The sequence below is a fragment of the Trachemys scripta genome, chromosome 12, assembly GCF_013100865.1.
Source record: "Trachemys scripta elegans isolate TJP31775 chromosome 12, CAS_Tse_1.0, whole genome shotgun sequence".
NCBI lineage: Eukaryota > Metazoa > Chordata > Testudines > Emydidae > Trachemys > Trachemys scripta.
Window position 1 is genome coordinate 32,248,464 of NC_048309.1, and position 24,375 is coordinate 32,272,838.

Consider the following 24,375-nt stretch of genomic DNA (forward strand, 5'->3'; position numbering starts at 1 on the left):
GAATCCGTCCTCCTTCCCAGCTACCACAGGATTTGAAGTGTGAGAGAACTGAGGGAGGGGTTGGGGCTACCCCACCCTTTATATCCTGGTATGGGAGCATGCTGAGGCACAGAGTGCCAGCGCAAACCTGTCAGGCACCACTAGCTAAAAACTCTAGTCTCATGTGTGATACGCATGTGCACCTAGAATGGGGTTCAACATCTTGAAAAGTTACTGTATGATGAGTAACCATATTTTGTTGCAGGGAGATTTAAATACTAATTTCAATGTTAAGAATGCACTTCTAACTGTTCTTAAATATATACAAATACCCCTGTATATTCATACACATATCGTCTGTACGTGGAAAGAGACACAGGTTAAGCTGGCATAGAAAGTTTTTGTGACACCAGATAATTTACATGAAATCAATGTATTTCTCTCAAATCTCTGTTAGAAAAGTTGTGGGGACATTAATTCTTTCTTCCACTTCTGATGGTTTTGTCCATTCGTTTTGTAGTTCTGGTCTGGGATTAAAGCTAACTCATTTGATACTGCCAGTTTTAACTCACTTTGGCTTCTGAAGGTCTTTGTTTTGGACCTGTTCTTGCATTTGCCCATTGAAAAGTTACTATAGACATTTGTGTGGATATTTGATTCTTGTGTTGTAAAGTTTTTTGACAAGTTCCTTGAAAAGGAACCCTGCCCCCACACAAGTAGGATAGATTCAATAACTTGGCTCATTCTTGCAATAGATAAGCTAACTCTGTCTTTGCATGGCTAACATCAACACTTGATTGCTTTGTGGCTACCATTCTTTAATTATGTTAATCACAATTTGGTCAGTAATTATATATTTATTCTTGTTGATAGATATTATGGAAGCATGGGGAGAAGTTCTCTAGTTGTGAGGCTGCACCAGGAATTTCCTTTAATGACACCTCTGAAGATATTTCTTCTTAATCTTGTGCCCATTTGTTTGTTTTGAAACAAATATTCTTGTAGACTACAAATCAGAGCATTTCTGAATTTTCTAGTGTCAGTATTGTTAGAAGGGTTATGTAGTTGTGAAGTTTCAATGTGTTAAAAAAAATTATACTTTTTCAAGATGTTCAAACTTGAAGTCTCATTGTTTTGGGAATAATTTTGTGAGGAATTAATATAGTTGGAGCCCCAAATTTTCACACTTTCGCATTTTTAAGTCAATTAGTGTCCTAACTATGGTAATAAATACAGGGACTAGATTGTATGCTGCACCAGCAGGACATGTCAGGCAGCGGAAGGATGGATAGCTGGAGCACAGAGCACTTTGGCCATTTGCCCTGCCCAGCCAGCACTTGGGGCTACAGGTGCTGTGGTGAAGGGATAGTGAATTATCCTCATGACAAGTGTTTTAAAATTTAAAATTAAATTTAAAGTAAATTCAAAAGTTTAAGGTAAGAAATGCATAGTTAGGGCACCCAAACAACCTTATTTCTGCCAATGACGTGAGGGAAAAAAATATGAAAAAAAATCTCATGTTCTTTAAGAACCAATTAATATAATTTGGAAGCACAAACATTAAAATACATCAGTTCCAGTTGCTTATTGCAAGATGGGGATAGATTCCCTGGTCCACTCAGGCCATGTAAGCACTGCAAAGTAGTCTTACAGCAGCCAGAGATAGTCCTTGGAGAATACCTCTGTGAATGGGAACTCTCTGCTGTTGCCTCTCCCCCCATCCCCAGGCTGCTGCAGTGAGAGAGGGCCAAGGGGAGTCCTCTCTCCTCGCTGCAGCCTTGGGGCAGCGTGCACCCCAAACCCTTCATCCCTGGCCCCACCCCAGAGCCCACACCCCTAGCTGGATCCCTCACCCCCCGCTCCCCAACCCTCTGCCCCAGCCCTGAGCCCCCTCCCATACCCTGAACCCCTCATCCCTGGCCCCACCCCAGAGTCCGCACCCCAAACCCCTCATGCCCGACCCCCCCCCCAGAGCCCTCACCCCCAGCCAAAGCCTTCACCTCTGCTCCCCAGCCCTGAGCCCCTTCCTGCACCCTGATCCCCTCATGCCTGGCCTCACCCCAGAGTCCGCACCCCAAACCCCTCATGCCTGCCCCCCCCAGGGCCTGCACTCCCAGCCAGAGCCCTCCGCCCCTCCCCCATTCCCCAACCCTCTGCACCAGTCCTGAGCCCCCTCCCATACTCTGAACCCCCCCGCCTCATCCCCGCCACACATCATCTCTTTGCTACCAGTTTCCTCATACCCGCCTCCCGTGTGAGCACTGCTTGACAATCACCCATGTGTGGAATACACATGAAGACCAGCACTCGAAGAAGAAGTGGAGGTTACATACTGTAACTGGAGGTTCTTTGAGATGTGTGGTCTCTCTCTGTATTCCACTATCCACCCTCTGCTTTGGATACTGTTGGATTTGCAGTAAGAAGAAGAACTGGAGAGGCATCCAACCGCACAGCTTCATATACTCTCAGGAGCAGGAGGAGAGCTACTGCACATATGCGGGCCAATGGACACTGCTTGGAAGAACTTTTGGGCTCAGGCGCATGGTGTGCATGTGTACGCACATGTGGAATACAGATTGGGACCACACATCTAGAAGGATCTCCAGTTACAATAAGTAACCTCCTTTTTTCATTCATCCATTGTCTTCTCCTGTGTAAGTGTCCAACTTTACATTGCCATATTTAGTGTAGCACTAGTGGCATATTATGGAATTGCCAAAAGTAAAGATCACCAGGAAACCACATACAATTGACACATTGGTGGGAGGTGGGGGGATAAATTCAAGAAGACTTTTACCCTGTGAGCTCAGGATTGAGCAAATTTCAAAGCCGAGGTAACTCAACCTCTTTCTGAGCCAGTCTTTGCTTGAGATAGTTTTGCTCTTGTATTATTTATTTGGTCTAAAATACATTTAAATGCTTTGAAATGTTCACTCCAGGTGGTGTAAAAAAATCAAACTGTCATCAGAATAAACAATAATATAATATCTTTCTTCGCCATTAGGAAAAGATTGTGAACAAAGTGGTTATACTCACATGGAGAAATGTTTAATACCTGATACATTCTTTTCCAAATGAATTGCATTCTTCAGAAAGCCTCCAGAACCATTTAGGTCCAAAAACAATTTGCAATATCCAGGTTTTTAAATATTTCTTTCAACTCAACTTGACTAAGCTTGTATCTGTGAAAGTCATGTGCCATTAATCCATTTGCATTTGTTTATTCAGTTGGCTGTAATCAAATGCTACATGCCATTTGGCAGTGGATTTGAGTGCATTGTTCAGAGATGGACATTCCTTTATAATCTTTCTCTCCATCAGAGTCGAAAGTTTCTAGCACTGATTCCTGTGCAGACAATGTGAGCGTACGTGGGGTTGAACCTGTTCTAGTTTTTAACCAGATGAGGATGTCCATCTCCCATACAGGCTGTATTTGGAAAACAAAGACTAATATTTTTTCATCAAGACTTGCAGTTCCACTTTCTCAGAAGCAAATGCATCTGAAATTTCTCTTTATTTCTCCACCTGCTTTAAGTAAGATGCAGCTTCTATAGAAGGACATTTGATGTTTTTCCTCTGCATTACGCTAATTGTTATATTGTTGCAGTGAATTAAACAAGGGGTACAATTTTCCAGAGCACCTAAGTAACTTAGGGTATATCTACACTACGAAATTAGGTTGAATTTATAGAAGCAGGTTTTATAGAAATCAGTTTTATACAGTCGATCGTGTGTGTCCCCACATAAAATGCTCTAAGTGCATTAGGTCGGCGGACCGCGTCCACAGTACCGAGGCTAGCGTCGATTTCCGGAGCATTGCACTGTGGGTAGCTATCCCATAGTTTCCGCAGTCTCCGCCGCCCATTGGAATTCTGGGTTGAGATCCCAATGCCTGATGAGGCAAAAACAGTGTCGTGGGGGGTTCTGGGTACATGTCGTCAGGCCCCTCCCCCTCCATCAGAGCAACAGCAGACAATCGATTCGCGCCTTTTTACCAGGGTTACCTGTGCAGACAACATACCACGGCAAGCATGGAGCCCGCTCAACTCAGCTCAGCTCACCGTCACCATATGTCATCTGGGTGCCGGCAGACGTGGTACTGCATTGCTATACAGCAGCAGCTCCTTGCCTTTTGGCAGGAGATGGTGTATTGCAACTGGTATCCATCGTCGTCGTATTCTTCGGTGAGTTCGGTCAGAGGCACCTGGGCAGACATGTTTTGTCTCCTGGAGACTCAGTCCTGCCGGCAGTCCTATTGAACCGTCTTGACGATGATGGCTAGCAGTCGTAGTACAGCATCTTCTGCCAAGCACCCAGAAGATGCCGATGGCTATCAGTCATGCTGCACCGTCTGCTGCCAGCTTAAGATGTAAAAAATAGATGGACCAGATATGTTCTGTATTCATTTGCTTCCCCCTCCCTCCGTGAAATCAACGGCCTGCTAAACCCAGGGTTTTGAGTTCAATCTTTGGGGGGGGCCATTCTGTGTGACAGTTGTTTGTGTTTCTCCCTGATGCACAGCCACCTTTGTTGATTTTAATTTCCTGTACCTGTAAGCCATGTCGTCACTCTCCCCTCCCTCCCTCCCTCCGTCAGACAATAGTTTCGCGCCTTTTTCAGCCCAGACGCCATAGCACTGGGATCATGGAGCCCGCTCAGATCACCATGGCAATTATGAGCACTATGAACGCCACACGCATTGTCCTGGAGTATATGCAGAGCCAGAACATGCCAAAGCAAAACCAGGCGAGGAGGCGATTGCAGCGATTGCAGCGTGGCGACGAGAGTGATGAGGAAATTGACATGGACATAGAAGCTGACACCACCTATCATCTTCAGCCCGCCACTTGCTCTGTTCATCCTGCGATTCAGCCCGCCACCTCTCCTCTCGTTCATATTGTGCTTTTTTGCACTCTGACATTGACTGCCTCCATGCATTCTGCTGTGCTCTGTCAGCATGGGAGGACATCTGGAGCTCTGAGAACATATCATCCCGAGTCCGCCGTTTTCTCCTTCTAATCTTCACTAACCTTCCTTCTAATCTTCACTTGCCTCTGTGAAGAAGAAACATTTGCACCTGGTGGAGGAGAAGGGAGAGGTGGTTAAAAAAGACACATTTTAGAGAACAATGGGTACTCACCATACATTTCACAGGCTGCGTCTTCTTCCAGCCTGAAACCCCTCCCCTCTTGGTTCAGCATCCTTAGATATTCATTGCTGTCATGAGCAGAGAGAAGGGAGGTCAAGAGAAGAGGTGGCTAGAGGCATTTTTCCCGGCTTCTTTTACTTCAACCCTTGTGTTCTGGAAAAATCCTTGCTGGGTCATGGGGGCAGGTAGTTCCATTGCGTACATGAGGTCCAAATTGCCTTTCAGATGAATTGGTGAATCTTCGATTAAACAGGTAATCGCGCTTTAGCACCTACCCAGCGTGCCAGTGTTTCTTTTTCTTGGAGAAATTGGCTTATGGGTGTAACCCAGAATTATAACATTTCAGTAACAGTCATACAGTAAAATACCATGGTGAACATGGGGTACAGGGAGTCACGGGTACTTTTTAAATTTACCTTCCTTTTCTGTTCAGGCTTTCCCAAACATTCATGTCCTCCCTTGTGAAATAGTCCAGGCCACTGTTTCTTGAAAGATAATGGAGCAAATACTTAAGCAATCAATGTGCAAACATCTAGCAGATAATAAGGTGATAAGTAACAGCATGAATTTGTCAAGAACAAATCGTGTCAAACCAACCTGATAGCTTTCTTTGACAGGGTAACAAGCTTTGTGGATAGAGGGGAAGCAGTAGACGTTATAAAGCTTTTGATACTGTCTTGCATGACCTTCCCATAAACAAACTAGGGAAATGCTACCTAGATGGAGCTACTAGAAGGTGAGTGCATAACTGGTTGGAAAACCATTCCCAGGGAGTAGTTATCAGTGTTCACAGTCAAGCTGGAAGGGCATAACAAGTGGGTTCCCTCAGGGATCAGTTCTGGGTCCAGTTCTGTTCAATATCTTCATCAATGATTTAGATCAGCGATCGGCAAACTTTGGCATGCGGCTCGCCAGGGTAAGCACCCTGGCAGGCTGGGCCGGTTTGTTTAGGGGAAGCAGCGTGGGCCGAGGGATGTGCTGGCTGCTGCTTCCTGCCGCCCCCATTGGCCTGGAGTGGCAAACCGTGGCCAGTGGGAGCCGCGATCGGCCGAACCTGCTTCAAATCTTGCTATGTAGCGTATGGCCCCCACTAGACTTCAACTCAACTGTCACTGTAGGCATAGACTATACTAAACAAGTGAGATCGGTCCTCTGCTGGCTATTTCATGCTGCCCTCTCTGGCCAGGTAATTAAACTGAACTGCTGTGGGGTCAACCCGATCAGAAGTCACCTAACAGTTTAAAATTTCCAGTGCAAATGCATGGCTCCTATTTGTGACCAGCTGCTCATGGTGAACATCTTTCTTTAATGAACCCATTCATGCTTCGTGATATTTATCCCTAGACCCCAGGCAAGGTGCTGCCAGCATGCTTCCTCCTGCTGAGCCCAAGATGTCAGTGCTCTGGTTAGCTTTGGACCGAGGCATATGCAATGTGGGACCCCCAGGACTCAAAACAGGAATCATCAGGTCTACAGTAGGATTTTGGGGCAACTCACATAGCTGGTAATTCAATGGATAGGGGACCAGTGCCATGAAAAACTATGGCTAAGAAGGTGGCCTCCTGGAAGGTCAAGGATGGTAGCAACATGTCCAGGTGGGCACCTAGACACATTCCTTTTCTGAGAAATTGGAGAGAATTATGACAAACCCAGACTGTGTGATGGATACAGAGAGTGGCACCTGGCAGGGTTCTGAGAAGGGAGGAGATGACTTATCTGCAGACCCAACTCTGATTCCAGGGAGATTCAAACCCAGCCCTCTGTCCTCCAAGAGACCTACGATTCCTAGATTCCAAGTTCAGAAGAGGCCATTTTGAACATATAGTCTGACCTCCTGACATCTGAATAACTCTTTCCTGAGTCTCATGACCTGTCTGGAGACACACAGGCCAACCCACGCCAGATGACAGATCAAGGAGGTGGCATTGGAGGAGATGCCATCGCAGCCTGGTAAGGGATTGTATTTTTTATTTACTTTGTGTGTGGGTAAATACCTTCGTGGTGTTACAAAGGTTGCCATTGCTGTTGTTGAAAGGCCTGTACATGTGGGAAGTACCCAGCTCTTCCAAAGTCCCCTTCTCCTCCATCTTGAAAGCTGGGGGCAAGGGGAATTCAGGGGTTAACTGCATAAGTGCAAGTTACTAAGATGATCAGCTAACAACTCCAGCTGTATGGGTACTGTCACGCAAGCAGCAGACAGTCTAGCATTTTTCAAACTTGTAAAGGCAGCAAATCAAAGAACGCAATTTCATGAAGGTAGTCAGTAAAAGTCATTTTAATCAGATACACATAGCTTAACTGATAATGCATGGTAGTGCACTTGTATCTTGTGCATCTTGGGTAAGAAGTAAATGAAAACTTGGGGTTTCAAAAGAGTTCAAAAGTGGCCGGTAACTAAACCAATTCATTTGCACATAATAGAGCATGCAGTTACATGAGCAACCCTTCATTCAGGCCAAGGTGGACACATTGATATTGGCCGTGGAAAGTATCAAAAATATTCTACTATAGTAGGCTGTTAATTTTAGAGCTAATTTTTTACTCATTCTTCTGGGTCAATATCTGAGGGTGTTTAATGCAGCCAATATTCTGATCAGTTTGTAATAACTTTCAGCCCTCCTTTCCTGATAGCAGAAATGCCCTCTCCACATATCAATCAAGTCGCCTGTACCCCAGTTCTGCTGCATAGTCAGTGGGCTTTTGGTTCTAGTGTCTGCAGCAAGTCAATATTATCCAAAGTCAGGACTTCCTGAAATGTATAGGAATTAGGGCTGTCAAGCGATTTAAAAAATTAATCACGATTTATCACACTGTTAATAGAATACCATTTAAATATTTTTGGATGTTTTCTACATTTTCAAATATATTGATTTCAATTACAACACAGAATACAAAGTGTACAGTGCTCACTTTATATTACTATTTTTATTACAAATATTTGTACTCTAAAAAACAAAAGAAATAGTATTTTTCAATTCATGTCATACAGGTACTGTAATGCAATATATTTATCATTAAGGTTGAACTTACAAATGTAGAATTGTGTACAAAAAAATAACTGCATTCAAAAATAAAACAATGCAAAACTTTTTTAGAGCCTACAAGTCCACTCAGTCCTACTTCTTGTTCAGCCAGTCGCTCAGATATAGGGTGACCAGACAGCAAGTGTGAAAAATTGGGACAGAAGGTGGGGGGTAATAGGAGCCTATATAAGAAAAAGCCCCAAATATCGGGACTGTCCCTATAAAATCGGGACATCTGGTCACCCTACTCAGACAAAAAAGTTTGTTTACATTTGAAGGCAATAATGCTTCCCACTTCTGGTTTACAATGTCACCTGAAAGTGAGAACAGGCATTTGCCTGACACTGTTGTAGCCAGTGTCGCAAGATATTTACTTGTGCTAAAGAGTCATATTCAAAGATCCAGATGCGCTAAAGATTCATATGTCCCTTCATGCTTCAACCACCATTCCAGAGGACATGTGTCCATGCTCATGACGGGTTCTGCTTGATAATGATCCAAAGCAGAGTGGATTGACACACATTCATTTTCATCATCTGAGTCAGATGCCATCAGCATTTTCCTTTTTGGTGATTCGGGTTCTGTAGTTTCCGCATCAGATTGTGCTCTTTTTAAGTCTTCTGAAAGCATGCTCCACAACCTCGTCCCTCTCGGATTTTGGAAGGCACTTCAGATTCTTAAACCTTGGGTCGAGTGCTGTAGTTATCTTTAGAAATCTCACATTGGTACCTTTGCGTTTTGTCAAATCTGCAGTGAAAGTGTTCCTAAAACGAACAACATGGTGCTGGGTCATCATCCAAGACTGCTATAATATGAAATAGGTGGCAGAATGCGGGTAAAACAGAGCAGGAGACATACTATTCTCCCCCAAGGAGTTCAGTCAAAATTTCATTAACGCATTATTTTTTTAACGAGCGTCATCAGCATGGAAGCATGTCATCTGGAATGGTGGCCGAAGCATGAAGGGGCATATGAATGTTTAGCATATCTGGCACGTAAATACCTTTCAATGCCGGCTATAAAATTGCCTGTTCTTACTTTCAGGTGACATTGTAAATAAGAAGCCGGCATCATTATCTCCAGTAAATGTAAACAAACTTGTTTGTCTTAGTGATTGGTTGAACAAGAAGTAGGACTGAGTGCACTTGTAGGCTCTAAAGTTTTACGTTGTTTTGTTTTTGAGTGCAGTTATGTAACAAAAAATATCTACATTTGTCAGTTGCACTTTCACAATAAAGAGATTGCACTACACTACTTGTATGAGGTGAATTGAAAACTACTATTTCTTTTATCATTTTTACAGTGCAAGTATTTGTAATAAAAATAGTAATATAAAGTGAGCACTGTACACTTTGTATTCTGTGTTGTAATTGAAATCAATATATTTGAAAATGTAGAAAAACATCCAAAAATATTTAATAAATTTCAATTGGTATTCTATTGTTTAACAGCGATTAAAACTGCGATTAATCGTGATTAATTTTTTTGAGTTAATCGCGTGAGTTAACCACGATTAATCGACAGCCCTAATAGGAATTATCAGTATCTTAGATCTTGTCTGCACAGGTGACAACATTGTTCCCTTGGCCCTTTTTGATGATGAATAATATCTGAATGTGAAGTATCACTTTCAAAAAGTTCAGCTTTCAAGTACTATTAGTCATTTATGAGAGAAAGAGTTACCAGGGTGTATGCTGCTTTTCTTGCTGCACGTGGGAGAAAGTTGGACTGGGAATCTGTGTGCAAAGGTTCCCATAGATACTAACAGCACACTTAATTTTTTATCCTCCTACAGGCCCTTCCACTTTCACCGCTGCTGGGCTAGAAGACCCGTGACAGCAATGGAGGGGCCACAGAACTCTGACACAAGGAAGGGAAGATAAGGGAGGATATGCATCAGGACCTACAAATTAACACTAGCCAGAGATCTGACCACTCGTTCAGATATCAGTCTACATTGGAAGAGGAAGACCAACACTATGACTGTCAGACTAGTGCTGAGTTATCTGCAACATGATAAAGAGATGGAAAGGGAAGGCAAGGAATTCCAGAGATAAATGTTTGAGAGATTTTTTTGAGGTGACTGGAGAGAGATTCTCAAGCAAGTCTGCTGTCCCTATCAATGTCCTGTGCAAGCTATGCCTGCTCCCTCATGTCTGCACTACTCCAGAATTTGAAGAACTCGACCATTTGGGGAGAGAAAGAAGCAACTGTTACCCTATATACTACACTTCTGTGCAGAGGAAAGGGAAAGAAAAACACCATGCAACTGCGATGAATTTCCATTACCTTTAAAGAATCTGATGTTCCTTATGGGTGAAAAAGAATGCATTTATAATTGAGGGGATATGCAGTGTTTATACTAAGTTGTTCTATAAGCTAATGCATTTGGATTACACTGGTAGTACTGCACTGTTTGATTATGTGAGGTGAAAAGAGTGGATGCCTTTTGAAAAGTTCTGTACAGTTCCATGGTTTCACAACCTTCTTTGTGTTGTGCTGTTTTGCTCTAAAGTTTGTGTTTTTAATAAAGTTTATGTTCAAACCAGAACTCAGTGTGATACTCGCCCTTGTAAATACATCGATAATAAGGCAAATAATTAAATTAAAAATCCCCTGTCGATTCCTCATGTAAGTTAAGCATGGCAGCATAGAGGACATCTCTTACACGGTGGGCAGAAGTGTTCTCCGCTTGAATTTGAAGAGGTCTGGCTTCTGAAAGACAGAGACTAGTGGTTCCACTTCAGCACTCAATTCAGGTCTGAAAATTTTACTTTTGTTTATATTATTATTATTACAAAAATTTAAAAGCCAGAAGGGACCATTATGATCATCTAGCCTGATGTCCTGCATAGCACAGGCTAGGGAATTTCACCCATAGATTCCTGCAACAAGTCCAGTAACTTGTAGTTGATCAGATCAGATCAGATTTTTTAGAAAGATATCTTGAGTTACACTCCAACTAACAGAGAATCCACTACATTCCTAGGTAAGTTGTTTCAATGGTTAGTTACTCTCCCTGTTAAAATGTGTGCCTTATTTCTAGGCTGGGTTTATCTAGCTTCATCTTCCAATCGTAGCAATCACATTCTCCACAGAACAGAAACTCTGAGTAAGCAGTCATCTCCAGTGGCCTTTCAGCCTTTCAAAGGCACTCTCCAGTACCATTCTATGTCTGCTGAGGATATAGCTAATCCTTCTTCTCCCAGGCAGCTTCACATCTGAGTTAGGCCCTCAAAAGCCAGTGGTCATGCTGCGTCCCCCAGAACGGCGATATGCCCATAAACTCCATTGATGTCCATATTACTTTGTGAGAACAGGGTCCTGGATTGTCCAAGCTGGAAGTGTGGACCTCCTGAGCACGCTCACATTGTGCACTTTGCCAGTGCATTCTGTGCATAAGTACATCAGTCTCCCACAGTAATCAACCAAAGTCTGCATCACAATGGAGTAGTAGCCCTCAAAGCTGATATACTCCCCTGTGCCCAGGGGAGAGCATAATATGGGGATGTGAGTGAGTTCAAGGACCCCTGATGCTGACATCCCTTGTGAATTTCAAGGATTTTGCCCACCTTCAGAACTCCAAGCTGCAACACAGCACTTGATGGCCTCATAAAATTCTACCATCAGGAACCCCCCTGAATGGGTTCTCAACAACCTGTAAAATCAGTGATAGCTTCCAAAGTGCAATCGCCACACACTTATCAATAGGTATTGGTGTTCTGGTGCTCCTGACAGATTTCATGAAGCGTGGTTTTCCTCGTCCACTGCTGATCATCCCACATCTGAGGGAAAATGTAGTCCAACCCCTCTGTACTTATGGGTTTACACCAATGAGTGTTTCATCTGTTAAGAACCCACTCATCCAGTCTCAGAACTGTATCATATTCTCCTACTGAGTGCCCCACAGGCACAGTCTCTCCTAGTACTGACAGTACCACTGCCATTGTTTCCTCTTAGCTTCTTCTATAGCTCCTAATATCCAATATCAATTCTCTACAAATCCACTCTTTAGGATGTGAGAAATCCATGCTGGAACAGAAGATCAAGAAGTATTTCACAAAAGAAGTGGATAAGTGTAGAAACATGTAGCAGTTTATATACTTTCTACACAGAGAAGCAACTTCTGGAACTTGGAGTAAATCTGAGGGGCTGACCTGTACCTCCATAATTCCCTGTGCACATGTGTTCTCCCAGAATGCTGTTTGCAGTGACCCCAAAAACATTGCTGCTCACATGACTGAGTGCATCAGTAGTGTGGATGCAAGGGGTTTCAGCATGTCCACTGAACACAAATGGGGACTGATCCTCAGTCCACACATAAAAGCTGCACTGATTAAGAATGTCTCCTTATTTCCACGAGAGCTGGTGTATGTCCACACACACACACTTGTCTGTTTCCCATCAGTAGATCTGTGTAGTTAAATCAATATATTTACTCCCATTTTTTAAGTGGCAAACTCTATTTTGGTTGGTATTAAATTGAAATATGGCAATATATATATATATATATATATATATTTACCAAAACCAGTGTGAGGTGTCTTCCCACTGCTATCCAACTCTGCACCGGTCATCACAGAACTCACTTGACTGTTTATTTTCTGCACTCTACTGCTGATGACTCAGTATGCCCAGAAGTCCCGCCTCAGTCTAATATTGTTTTTACATTGAACCATCATGAAACCAACATGTATCTGTCTGGCACTATGATAAAATAAAAATCTTTTCTGTGACTCTCTCAATAATTTAAATTTCATGGGAAGGGAAAATTAATGAGAAATTTCTGGAGGCACAACAGCATGTTCCAATTTCTATATATAAGAACAATGGACATGCAAATCAAAAGTCAATAACCTTGACTGGAGAGGCATGTTTAGGGAGGTGGAGCTCCAGATGGTCTGTGAAATGCTGGACATGGAGATAGGAAGGTGGGGGAACCCTCCCAGAGGGGATTAGGGGACAGTAGTCCTTGTATGCCTCCAGGCAGTGCTGCTAATAAAATGGTCCTTATAGAAATGTTTAAATAATGTCAAATTCAGGGTCAGGTGGAGAATTTGATACACAGGCCAGGTGAAGGTAAGGGAAGATCTTTGGACACAGCAGCAGGGAGATTGTGGCTGGCAGACCAGGGAAAAATGAAAGAAGGAATTTTTGAAGCTGTTCCATGCTGTATAAAATACCTAAAAGAGTCATTGGGCCAGAGAGAGAGAGAGAATGACTCTGTGGCCTGGTGGTTAGAGAACCCACCTGGGAGGTCCAGTTCTCCAGCTCCAATCATTCTTTAATTTCATTATCCAAGGTGGAACAGCTTGAACAAGGGAGACTGAAGGCAATTCACATCAGTGTTTTCCATAGCTCAGTGGTTAGAGCACTCTCCTTACAGATGGGAAACTCTGTTCAAATTCTTTCTTCCATCAGGCAGAGGGGGGAATTGAACTACATCCCAAGTGAGTGCTCTAACTGCAGGGCTAAAAGTTACAACATGGCTGGTACCACCACCACTTCCTTCTCCAGCTGTTGGTATGGAGCTAGCTGTTCACCTAACTCATTCTTATGAGAAGTGGCTTAAACTGCCTGACTCCAGGAGACCGGCTCCCATTCATGAATCGCTAGCACATGTAGCTGCCTCCCTGCAGCCCATATTTAGGAGCCTATCTCTGTGAGAGGAGTGGGGGTTAGCACACACCCCTCTTGTCAGTATCTCCCACTGGCTAGTTTAGGTGGCTCCCTGCCAACCATGCTGGCTGTTGTGAATTGCATTCTCAAGCACCTATCTCTCCCTATTCATTGTATAGGGACCCTAGGCACCTGACTCCGGCTTTGTGAATCACAGAGGTGTTCTAAGTGCCTAAAAGCTAGGCACTGCAGTGCTCTGCATCACAATGCCTAAGCACCACTGTGAATCCAGGATCAAGTTTCTGTGTTTAAAATTCCATGCACTAAACCCTCATTTGTTTGTTTTTTTAAAGTCTCTTGCCAAAATGTATTGCACATTGTAATTGTCTCTAATAACTTAAATCAGTGAAGAGTTGTTAGTTACTCTGACAGTTTCTTCCCACTCCCATTGCACACCTGAGTAAGGATCAGGCAGAATCTCACCCTAAATTAGAAGTCCAGGTTCATTTTTTCAAAAGAAGCTGAGACCTGAAGGTGGCTGCTGGATCACACGCTGCTGTGAACAGGCAGCCAGACTTACGAGCCACAGGAGGAGAAGGATGGAGGGCCAGATGCTTGGCTCTGCTGAGTCTGCATTGTGCCATTCTGGGGTATAAAACTAATTTAAATCAAGCTCAGATGGCCAGCCGAGGATTTCTCTGGTGTGGAGGAGTCCCTTGGTGGCACAGAGCTGATGTAGCAGCTCCTGTGTTACACTCCTCCCAATCTCCAGTGCAGATTGTGACCAGATGATGACCAATCCCTGGATGCCAGAATGGCCCCTGTGGGCTAGTGGATGTTGGCATTAGGTGAACAACCTTCAGGCTGCTCTTCCTCTTGATGGAACCAGGGTTGTTGCAAACCAACTAGAGGAGCTGCAAAGGTGGCTTACTGCTACCTTCTTTCCACTCAACCCTGGACTCATGCTGAACACTGCTCAGCTAATCTGGAGGATCTACTCTAGAGTCTAAACCCAGGAAATCTTAAAAAGAAGAGGTTTTAAAATCATTAATAACAGTAAATATGGCCACATTTTTAAAAGAAAAAGTGCCAAATTCTCTGCTGGTGTAAATTGATGCAATTCCATTGAAGTCAATGGGAATGCATGGGTGGGGGAGGGGGGCATGAGTGAAGGCACAAAAGCTTTATTCATGAATTAATCCTGATTTCTATTCATATTCTATGAATATTGTTATTCATAAGTATGCATGAATAGTTTAAATGAACATATTTTAATCTATTGGTTATTTGTGAACTGTTGACAGACTATTTAATGTTCATGCTGTGGGTTTGGATGCTTAAATTATGTAGTATTGTTCCTGCTCCATGACTTGAAGTTTTTATAAACAGTAATGAATGAAGAACAACAAAGTGGCATTTTATCATGAAATGTTCAGAATTTGCAGTTATTTTTACAGATACCGGGCAGTCATCCAAATTCTTGTGAAAAATGAATAACAACCTCACAAATCATAATGAGCCAAATTCAGAGCTTTTCTTCACAACATTTGCAAATCATAGACTCATAGGCTTTAAGGCCAGAAGGCACCATCATGATCCAGTCTGACCTCCTGCACATTGCAGGCCACAGAGCCTCACCCACCCACTCCCGTAATAGACCCATAACCTCTTGCTCAGTTCATGCCAGCAAATGACCCGTGCCCCATGCTGCAGATGAAGGCAAATAAACTCCAGGGTCTCCACTAGTCTGACCTGAAGAACAATTCCTTCACGATCGCAAATATGGCAGTCACTTAGACCGTGAGCATGAGACAGCTGTCTTGTCTCCCATCTGCAGCTCTTGGAGATATTTGCTTCTAGCCGCGGATGGGCCACATGCCATTTTAGGCACCATCAAGCACAGTCTTGAAACAAATTATGTTTTTTGCCCCCATTACTCCCCTTGCAAGGCTGTTCCAGAACTTCAGTCCTCTGATGGTTACCTTCATCTAATTTCACACCTAAACTTGTTGATGGCCAGTCTAGATCCATTTGTTCTTGTGCCTTTAATGTAAATAACTCCTCCCTCCCTAATGTTTATCCCTCTGATGTATTTATAGAGAACAATCATATCTTCCCTCAGCCTTTCTTATGTTAGGCTAAACAAGCCAAGCTCCTTAAATCTCTTCTCATAAAGTAGGTTCCTCATTCCTCTGATCATCCTAATAGTCCTTCTCTGCACCTGTTCCGGTTTGAATTCATCTTTCTTAAACATGGGAGACCAGAATTGCACACACTGTTGCAGATGAGGTCTCACCAGTGCCTTGTATAATGGTAATAACAGTCTCCTATTGTTACTGTGTCTCAGTCGGTCACAATTGAGAATACCAAATTCAGGACAAGCTGCTGAGAAATAGGGCAGACACACCCCAAAACTGGTGGTTATTCTTCCATAAGGTACACACCAATCCAGGAACAAAAGTAAAGTTCTGTCTCACCACACTGGCTAACAAAAAGTCAGAAAACCAGCCTCTTTGGGTATTCCAGCCCTGGATTCAACACCTGGAAACTAGACTTGATGATGAGTGGTTATTTAAAACCAATTTAGTCAAACAAAGGGTTTTTCTGATCCCAAAGGACCAGCCACCTACCAAGGTCAATATATAACTCAGATCTTACCAATAATCACTCTGTTTCCAATCCTTTAGTATCTAATATCTAAAGGTTTATTTATAAAAAGAAAGGAAGAAAGGTGAGAGTTAAAATTGATTAAAGGAATCAAATACATACAATAATTGCAAAGTTCTTGGATCAGGCATGAAGCAGTGATGGAATAAACTGCTGGCTTGTTAAGTCTCTGGTTGCTCCAAAATCACTGTAAGGTCCTCCTCAGTCCCTTGGTTAGAATGTTCCCATCAGTATAAGTTCATAGTCCAGAGGTTTGAGCAGGAAAGAGACAAAATGGAGATGTTTCCAGGGCCTTGTATAGCTTCGGCTATGTGGAGGGAAACTCATTGCCTCAGTTTGTGGATGGAGTTTAGAGTCACACGAGCAAGTCACATGCCCTTGTGTGCTTTGATGAGTCATAGCAGAGGCCACTACCCATACTCTAGTTAGAATGTTCACATGAACGTCCACCAGGTGTGGATAGGCTTCTTCCATGGTCCATTGTGTTCATTGATGAGCCATCAACTTGAATACTCCATTCACAATGTGCTGGCCAGACTGGATACAAATTATTCTGGGGGTGCTATCACAGGAGCAAACACATTTGAAATACAGGTACATAGTCAATATTCATAAGTTCAGATAAAAAAATGATACATGCATGCAAATAGGATAATCATATTCAGCAAACCATAACTTTTCCATTGACACCTTACTTGACACACACTATACAAGATTTGTTGTGATTATATAGCAGTGGTAGCAACAATGATCTACATGGTCATATTTTAATCATATAATGTAACACCTATCTCTACTAGAAATACCACACCTGATGCAGTAAATATATTGATGCATCCTAGGATTGCATTAGCCCTTTTCATGGCCACATCACATTAGCAGCTCATAGTCATCCTGTGATCAACCAATACACACAGGTTCTTCTCCTCCTCTGTCACTTCCAGGTGGTAAGTCGCCAGTTTATTGCAAAAATTATTGTTGTTAGTCCCTAAGTGCATAACCTTGCACTTTACACTATTAAATTTCTTCCCATTTCTATTACTCCAGTTTTCAAGGTCGTCCAGATCTTCTATGATATTCTGGTCCTCTATATTGGCAATACCTCCCAACTTTGTGCCATCTGCAAATTTTATTAGCCTCTCCCACTTTTTGTACCAGGGTCATTAATGAAAATGTTAAATATGATTGGTCCCAAGATCGATCCCTGAGGAACTCCACTAGTAACCTCCCTCCAGCCTGACAGTTCACCTTTCAGCATGACCCATTGTACTCTCCCCTTTAACCAGTTCCTTCCCCAACTTTTGATTCCTCTCCAGTGTAACTAATAATTTCCATGTGTAACTATATCAAATGCCTTACTGAAATCCAGGGTTCGACCCCCAAGTTTATGGCTACATTAAAAATCTTTGCTATAGGGCTTGCAATTTCATGTGCCATTTCCTTTAATATTCTTGGATGGAGAGTATCCAGGCCCCTCAGTTTGGACCCATTAAACTGTCTGAGTCTGGCTTGTGGTAATTTCTGTTTCCATATCCTTGTTCCCATTAGCCACCTTGCCGTTGTCCCCAGGCTCCTCATTACTGTTATTAAAAATTGAGGCAAAGTATTCATTTAGATGTTGGGCCATGCCTAGATTATCTTGAATCTCCTCTCCATCTTCACTGCTTAGAGATCCCACTTCTTCTTAGAATCATAGAATATTAGGGTTGGAAGAGACCTCAGGAGGTCATCTAGTCCAATCCCCTGCTCAAAGCAGGACCAACACCAACTAAATCATCCCAGCCAAGGCTTTGTCAAGCCAGGCCTTATAAACCTCTAAGGATGGAGATTCCACCACCTCCGTAGGTAACCTATTCCAGTGCTTCACCACCCTCCTACTGAAATAGTGTTTCCTAATATCCAACCTAGACCTCCCCCACTGCAACTTGAACCCATTGCTCCTTGTTCTGTCATCTGCCACCACTGAGAACAGCTGAGCTCCATCCTCTTTGGAACCCCCCTTCAGGTAGTTGAAGGCTGCTTTCAAATCCCTCCTCACTCTTCTCCTCAGCAGACTAAATAACCCCAGTTCCCTCAGCCTCTCCTCGTAAGTCATGTGCCCCAGCCCCCTAATCATTTTTGTTGCCCTCCACAGGACTCTCTCCAATTTGTCCACATCCCTTCTGTAGTGGGGGGACCCAAAACTGGACACAATACTCCAGATATGGCCTCACCAGTGCCAAATAGAGGGGAATAATCACGTCCCTCGATCTGCTGACAATGCTCCTACTAATACAGCCCAATATGCTGTTGGCCTTCTTGGCAACGAGGGCACACTGCTGACTCATATCCAGCTTCTCGTCCACTGTAATCCCCAGGTCCTTTTCTGCAGAACTGCTGCTTAGCCAGTCGGTCCCCAGCCTGCAGCGGTGCATGGGATTCTTCCTTCCTAAGTGCAAGACTCTGCACTTGTCCTTGTTGAACCTCATCAGATTTCTTTTGGCCCAATCCTCCAATTTGTCTAGGTCACTTTGGACCCTATCCCTACCCTCCAGCCTATCTACCTCTCCCCCCAGTTTAGTGTCATCTGTGAACTTGCTGAGGGTGCAGTTAATCCCATCATCCAGATAATTGATTCTTGCCTTGTTTTATTTTTATTTATATGGCTAAAGAACCTTTTACTGTTGGTTTTAATTTTCTTTGCAAGGTCCAACTGTGCTTGGCCTTTTGGCAGTTCTCACTTTTTCTCTATACTTTCTGACCTTCAACGGGTAGCTTTCCTTGCTGATCCATCTCTTCTTCCATTCTTTGTAGGCTTTCTGCTTTCTCTTAATCACCTGCGTGAGATGTTTACTCATCCAGTTTAGTCTGCATCCCTTCCCTGTGAATTTTTTCCCCTTGCTTGTAAAGCAGGCTTCAGATAGGTTCTGCAACTTTGTCTTAAATTAATTCCAAGCCTCCTCCACATTCAAATCCTTGAGTTCTTCAGTCCAGTCCACTTCCTTAATTAATTGCCCTGATTTTTAAAGTTAGCTCTTTTGAAATCAAGGACCCCAGGTGCAGATCTATTTTTGTTGATCCTTCCAATTAGTTTAAACTGAATTAACTCATGATCACTTAAAGCAAGGTTGTCTCCTGCAACCAATTTTTCTATGTGGTCCTCGCTACTTACCAGTACTAAATCTAAAATGGCATCCCTGGTCATACATAGGCTCTGACTTTTGTTTTTTTCCAGCGGGTGCTTTTGAAGAGGTGTGTGTGTTGAGGGGAGGCTATTTTCAGCATAGTTATACACTTCTTTCATATTCTAGTTATTGAATGTGTCTAGCATTTGTATCTTTACTATTTTAATAATGATTAAATTGTTATGAACAACATAATTACATTATCATGAATTACAGTATATTTAAATAATTGCGATCACCTACAAGCTCTCTTCTCTAACGTCCCAGTTTAAAGACGTTCTGTCTCACTGTAGCTTTCTGAATGAAACTGTTAGCAATCTTCTTTACACCTAGTTCCCTGGTATTGTCTTGATGCACGTTAAGGACAGCGTCTGTCCCATTTATGACTGGAGATAATTTTTAAGACTTCTGAAGCTGGAGAATGAGTTCAGGATGATACAGGCACAGTGAGGATTCTTATGAATTTGCAGTACTCTGGAAACGTAGTGCTTCCAGAGTACTGCAAATGACTCCAAAATCTCTTTCTTGATGGGTAACAGCTAATGTAGACACCATCATTTTGTATGTATTCTTGGGATTATATTTTGCCATGTGCATTACTTTGCATTTAACATTAAATTTCATCTGCCATTTTGTTGCCAAGTCACCCAGTTTTGTGAGATCCCTTTGTAACTCTTTGCAATCTGTTTTGGACTTAATGATCTTCAGTAATTTTGTATCATCTGCAAACTTTGCCACCTTACTGTTTACCCCTTTTTGCAGATCATTTATGAATACGTTGAACAGCACTGGTCCCAGTACAAGCCCCTGGGGGACACCACTATTTACTTCTTTCCATTCTGAAAATGGACCATTTATTCCTACCCTTTGTTTCCTATCTTTTAACTGGAGTGCCTGGGAATGCTTTCAGTATCATCTAAAGGTCCTTAATTTAATTTAATTTAATTTAATTTAATGACAAGCCTTTTGTTATCTTAATCACCCTGCCTCTGTTTATAAGCACACTCCCTGCCCCAAGGACAGAAGTTGTTAGCAGCACAGAACTCATCATATTCTACACTCAAGCTCTGGCTCCTGGGTGCTGAGCACCCACTATTTTTTTTTTCATGATTGCTTGAGCCCCGGAGCACCCCTGGAGTCAGTGCCTATGTCCCCACTTGTTGGTTCAATGACTGGTGAAGAAATCTGTCAGCTATCACATCCAGGAATATCCAGGGCCTATCATTATTAGTAGCACTGGCCCTCCAGTCTGTATCTGGGAAATTAAAGTATCCCATAATCACATAATTCCCTGTAATATTTATTTCATTAGAAATATTCAAAAGGTCTCTATCCATATCCAAATTGTATCCTGGGGTCTGTAGTAGACCCCAAATGCTGTCCCAGTGGAGCATTCGCTACCTTTCTTCCCCAAAGTGATTTTGACCTGAATGGATTCTGTTTTATTCATTCAATCACTTCTAATTTCTTCACAGTCTACCTTGTCATTAATATACAATACAACTTCACCCCTTTACCTTTATTTCTGTCTTTCCTGAATAGCACATACCATTCAATACCTGTACTTCAGTCATGACTACTAGTCCACCATGTTTCTGTTATCCCTATAATATCTGGTTTCACTTCCTGCACCAATACTTCTAGTTCCTCTATTTTATTACCCAGGCTCCTTGCATTGATGTACAGACTTTGTAGTTGTTTTTGCTTGTCTTCGCTCAGATTCCTTGCCTGATTAGGTAGTTATCTACTGCCAGTATCGCCTACCTGACTGTTACTATCATTGGTATTGGCACTGTCTTTCCTCTTCTTGTTCATTTTCCTACCCTCTTTGTACTTTGAAGCTCATAACATTTCCCAGAATTTACATTAGCCAAGTCTTCTCCCTAGAGACATTACATACAAGATAAATTCATGGAGGATAGGTCCATCAATGGCTATTAGCAGGATGGGCACGGATGGTGTCCCTAGCCTCTGTTTGCCAGAAGTTGTGAATGAGCAACAGGGGATGGATCACTTGCTAATTACCTGTTCTGTTCATTCCCTCTGGGGCACCTGGCATTGGCCGCTGTCAGAAGACAGGATACTGGGCTAGGTGGACTTTTGGTCTGACCCAACATGGCCGCTCTTATGTTCTCTTAATACATACACGTTTGCATTTTTAATACAATGAACACCTAAAAACCTGACACTTAATTCAATAAGGTTTAACATAATAAGCTTTGCAAGACAGAGAATACTAGTGTAATGACCATTACTGGATACTGTGTCCAGGTTTTGTATACACATTTTTAGAAGGATGTTAAAAAGTTGGAGATGGTTCAAAGAAGAGTCACAAGAATGACCAGAGGTCTGGAAAACCTGCCTTCCAGTTAGAGACTTCCTCAGGCTCCTTGGAAAATCCCAGCCTGAATCTATTTAGTTTATCAAAGTGAAGGTTGAGGCAACTTTTCTCATTGACAGTCTCTCAGATACTTTCTCCCTGCAGAGGAACTGTTACGCCTTTTCATCCAAGCAGCTAGTCAAAGTTCGGGCCCTGCAGGTTGTTTCCACTAGGAAGAGAAATTTATGAGACAGATATTTCTCTGATCTAAGATCCTGGCCTTGTTCACAGAGCACAGATACAGTCTCTCCCAGCAGAAGTAAATTCACTTTAGTATTTAGACAACACATTCCTGAGCTGTTTCACTTATCCCTTTGTTTTGGGTGGTAACCTGTGCTTAACTTAGGGTTGCCAGATGTCCGGTTTTCGACCGGAACACCCAGTCCAAAAGGGACCCTGGAGGCTCCGGTTGGGATATTAAAAGTCCGGTCAGCGATGTAGTGGGGGCCCAGGGCTAAGCCAGGCTCCCTGCCTGCCCTTGTTCTGCGTGGCTCCCGGAAGCGGCTGCCAGGTCCCTGCAGCCCCTAGACGCATGGGCAGCCAGGGAGGCTCCGCATGCTGCCCCCGTCCCGAGGGTCAGCTCCGCAGCTCCCATTGGCTGGAAACCGCAACCAATGGGAGCTGCGGAGGCAGCACCTGTGGGCGCATGGGCAGCGCGCAGAGCCTCCCTAGCCACCCATGTGCCTAAGGTCTGCAGGGACCTAGTGGCCACTGCTGGGAACTGCAGTAAGCGCCACCATGAACCTGCACCCTGAACCCTCTCCCGCACCCCAACCCCCTGCCCCAGTCTGGAGCCCCCTCCCACATCCAAACTCCCTCCCTGGGCCTGCACCCCCCCATCACCCCAACCCCCTCATGAACCCCACCCCACAGCCCGCATCACCAACCACAGCCCCCACCCCCTCCCGCACTCCAAACCCCTCAGCCCTAGCCCAGAGCCCGTCCCCGCACTCCAAACCTCTCATCCCTGGCCCCACCCCAGTGCCCACACCCTCAGCTGGAGTCCTCCCCCCTCACACTCCAACCCCCTAAGCCAGCCCAGAGCCCTCTTCTGCACCCTGAACTCCTCATTTCTGGCCCCACCTGCAGCCCACCCCCCCAGCTCAGAGCCCACCCCCCATCCCAACCTCCTGCCCCAGCCCAGTGAAAGTGAGTGAGGGTGGGGGAGAGTGAGCGATAGAGGGAGGGGTGATGGAGCAAGTGGGGGTGGGGCCTCGGAGAAGGGACGGGGCAGGGGGGCAGGACAAGGGTGTTTGGTTTTGTGCCATTAGAAAGTTGGCAACCTCAGCTTAACTGTCTCTTACAGTTATCATGCATGAAGGGCAGCAGTTAAACCTACTACAGTACTATTTGTCCAAAAGCTATGCAATACTAGAAAGTTCTTCATTCTTGCAGGCAACAGAATAACATGGTTGGAGGTTGAAGCTAGAAACACCCTGTAAAGGATTTCACTCACCGCATGTGAGACCACCCACTCCATCCTGGGATCTTAACCTAGTTCTCAGGGCTTTGGTTAGACCTCCTTTTGAGCCCATGGCAACTCGCTCTCTCTTACACTTGTCCATGGAGACAACATTTCTAATTGCCATCACCTCAGCTAGGCACATAGGAGAAATAGCAGCCCTAATGGCTGTGCCATTCACAATCTTTTTTAAAGACAAAATAACCCTGAAGCCATATCCCAAGTTTCCCCCTAAAGTTGCCTCCATATGAATCAGCAGATCCATCTCCCTGTTTTTTCCCCAAAACCACATCATGGGAGGCGATTCTGCATATGCTACATGTTAGAAGAGCACTAGCATGCTACTTGGACAGGACAAAAGACTTTAGGAAATCCCCTAAGCCCTTCCCTTCATTTGTGGAAAGATCCAAAGGCTCTGTGATATCAGCCAAAAGACCATCCTAATGGGTCCTCCATTGCGTTAATCACTATTATCACGGGCACAACCTGTTTTCTCCATCTGGAGTCCCTATGCACTCCACGAGGTCAATTTCTACCTCGGTCACATTCCTAAAAGATGCCCCTATCGGAAATCTGCAGAGCAACAACTTGGGCCTCTGTCCCCCACACTTTCTCAGCACATTATGCAATCACTGACGATTCAGCCTCTGATGCCATCTTCAGCTCCTCAGTATTCTCTGTAGTAACAGACTCCACTCCAAAGACCCAGACCCCCATGGGGGATACTGCTGTGAAGTCATCGACAGTGGAGCAGCCATAGAGACACTACTTGAAGAAGAGGAAGTTACTCACCTTGTGCAGTAACGATGGTTCTTCGAGATGTGTGTCCTTATGGGTGCTCCACAACCTACCCTCCTCCCCTCTACTTCAGAGTTCTCCATAAGGGGTCTGCGACTGAGAAGGAACTGAGGGGGGTTTGCCCGCACAGTGCT

General features: G+C 43.8%; 1 protein-coding gene and 1 long non-coding RNA gene across 2 annotated transcripts in view; both read left to right on the forward strand.

Annotated features, from left to right (window-relative positions):
* MMP24 (matrix metallopeptidase 24) overlaps nt 1-24,375 on the forward strand; it is a 107,097-nt gene that overhangs the window by 19,518 nt on the left and 63,204 nt on the right. The window lies entirely within an intron of this gene.
* Nucleotides 6,662-10,702, forward strand: LOC117886277. Its single transcript, XR_004647906.1, has 2 exons — nt 6,662-7,078; nt 9,947-10,702. It is a non-coding gene; the product is annotated as an uncharacterized LOC117886277 (long non-coding RNA).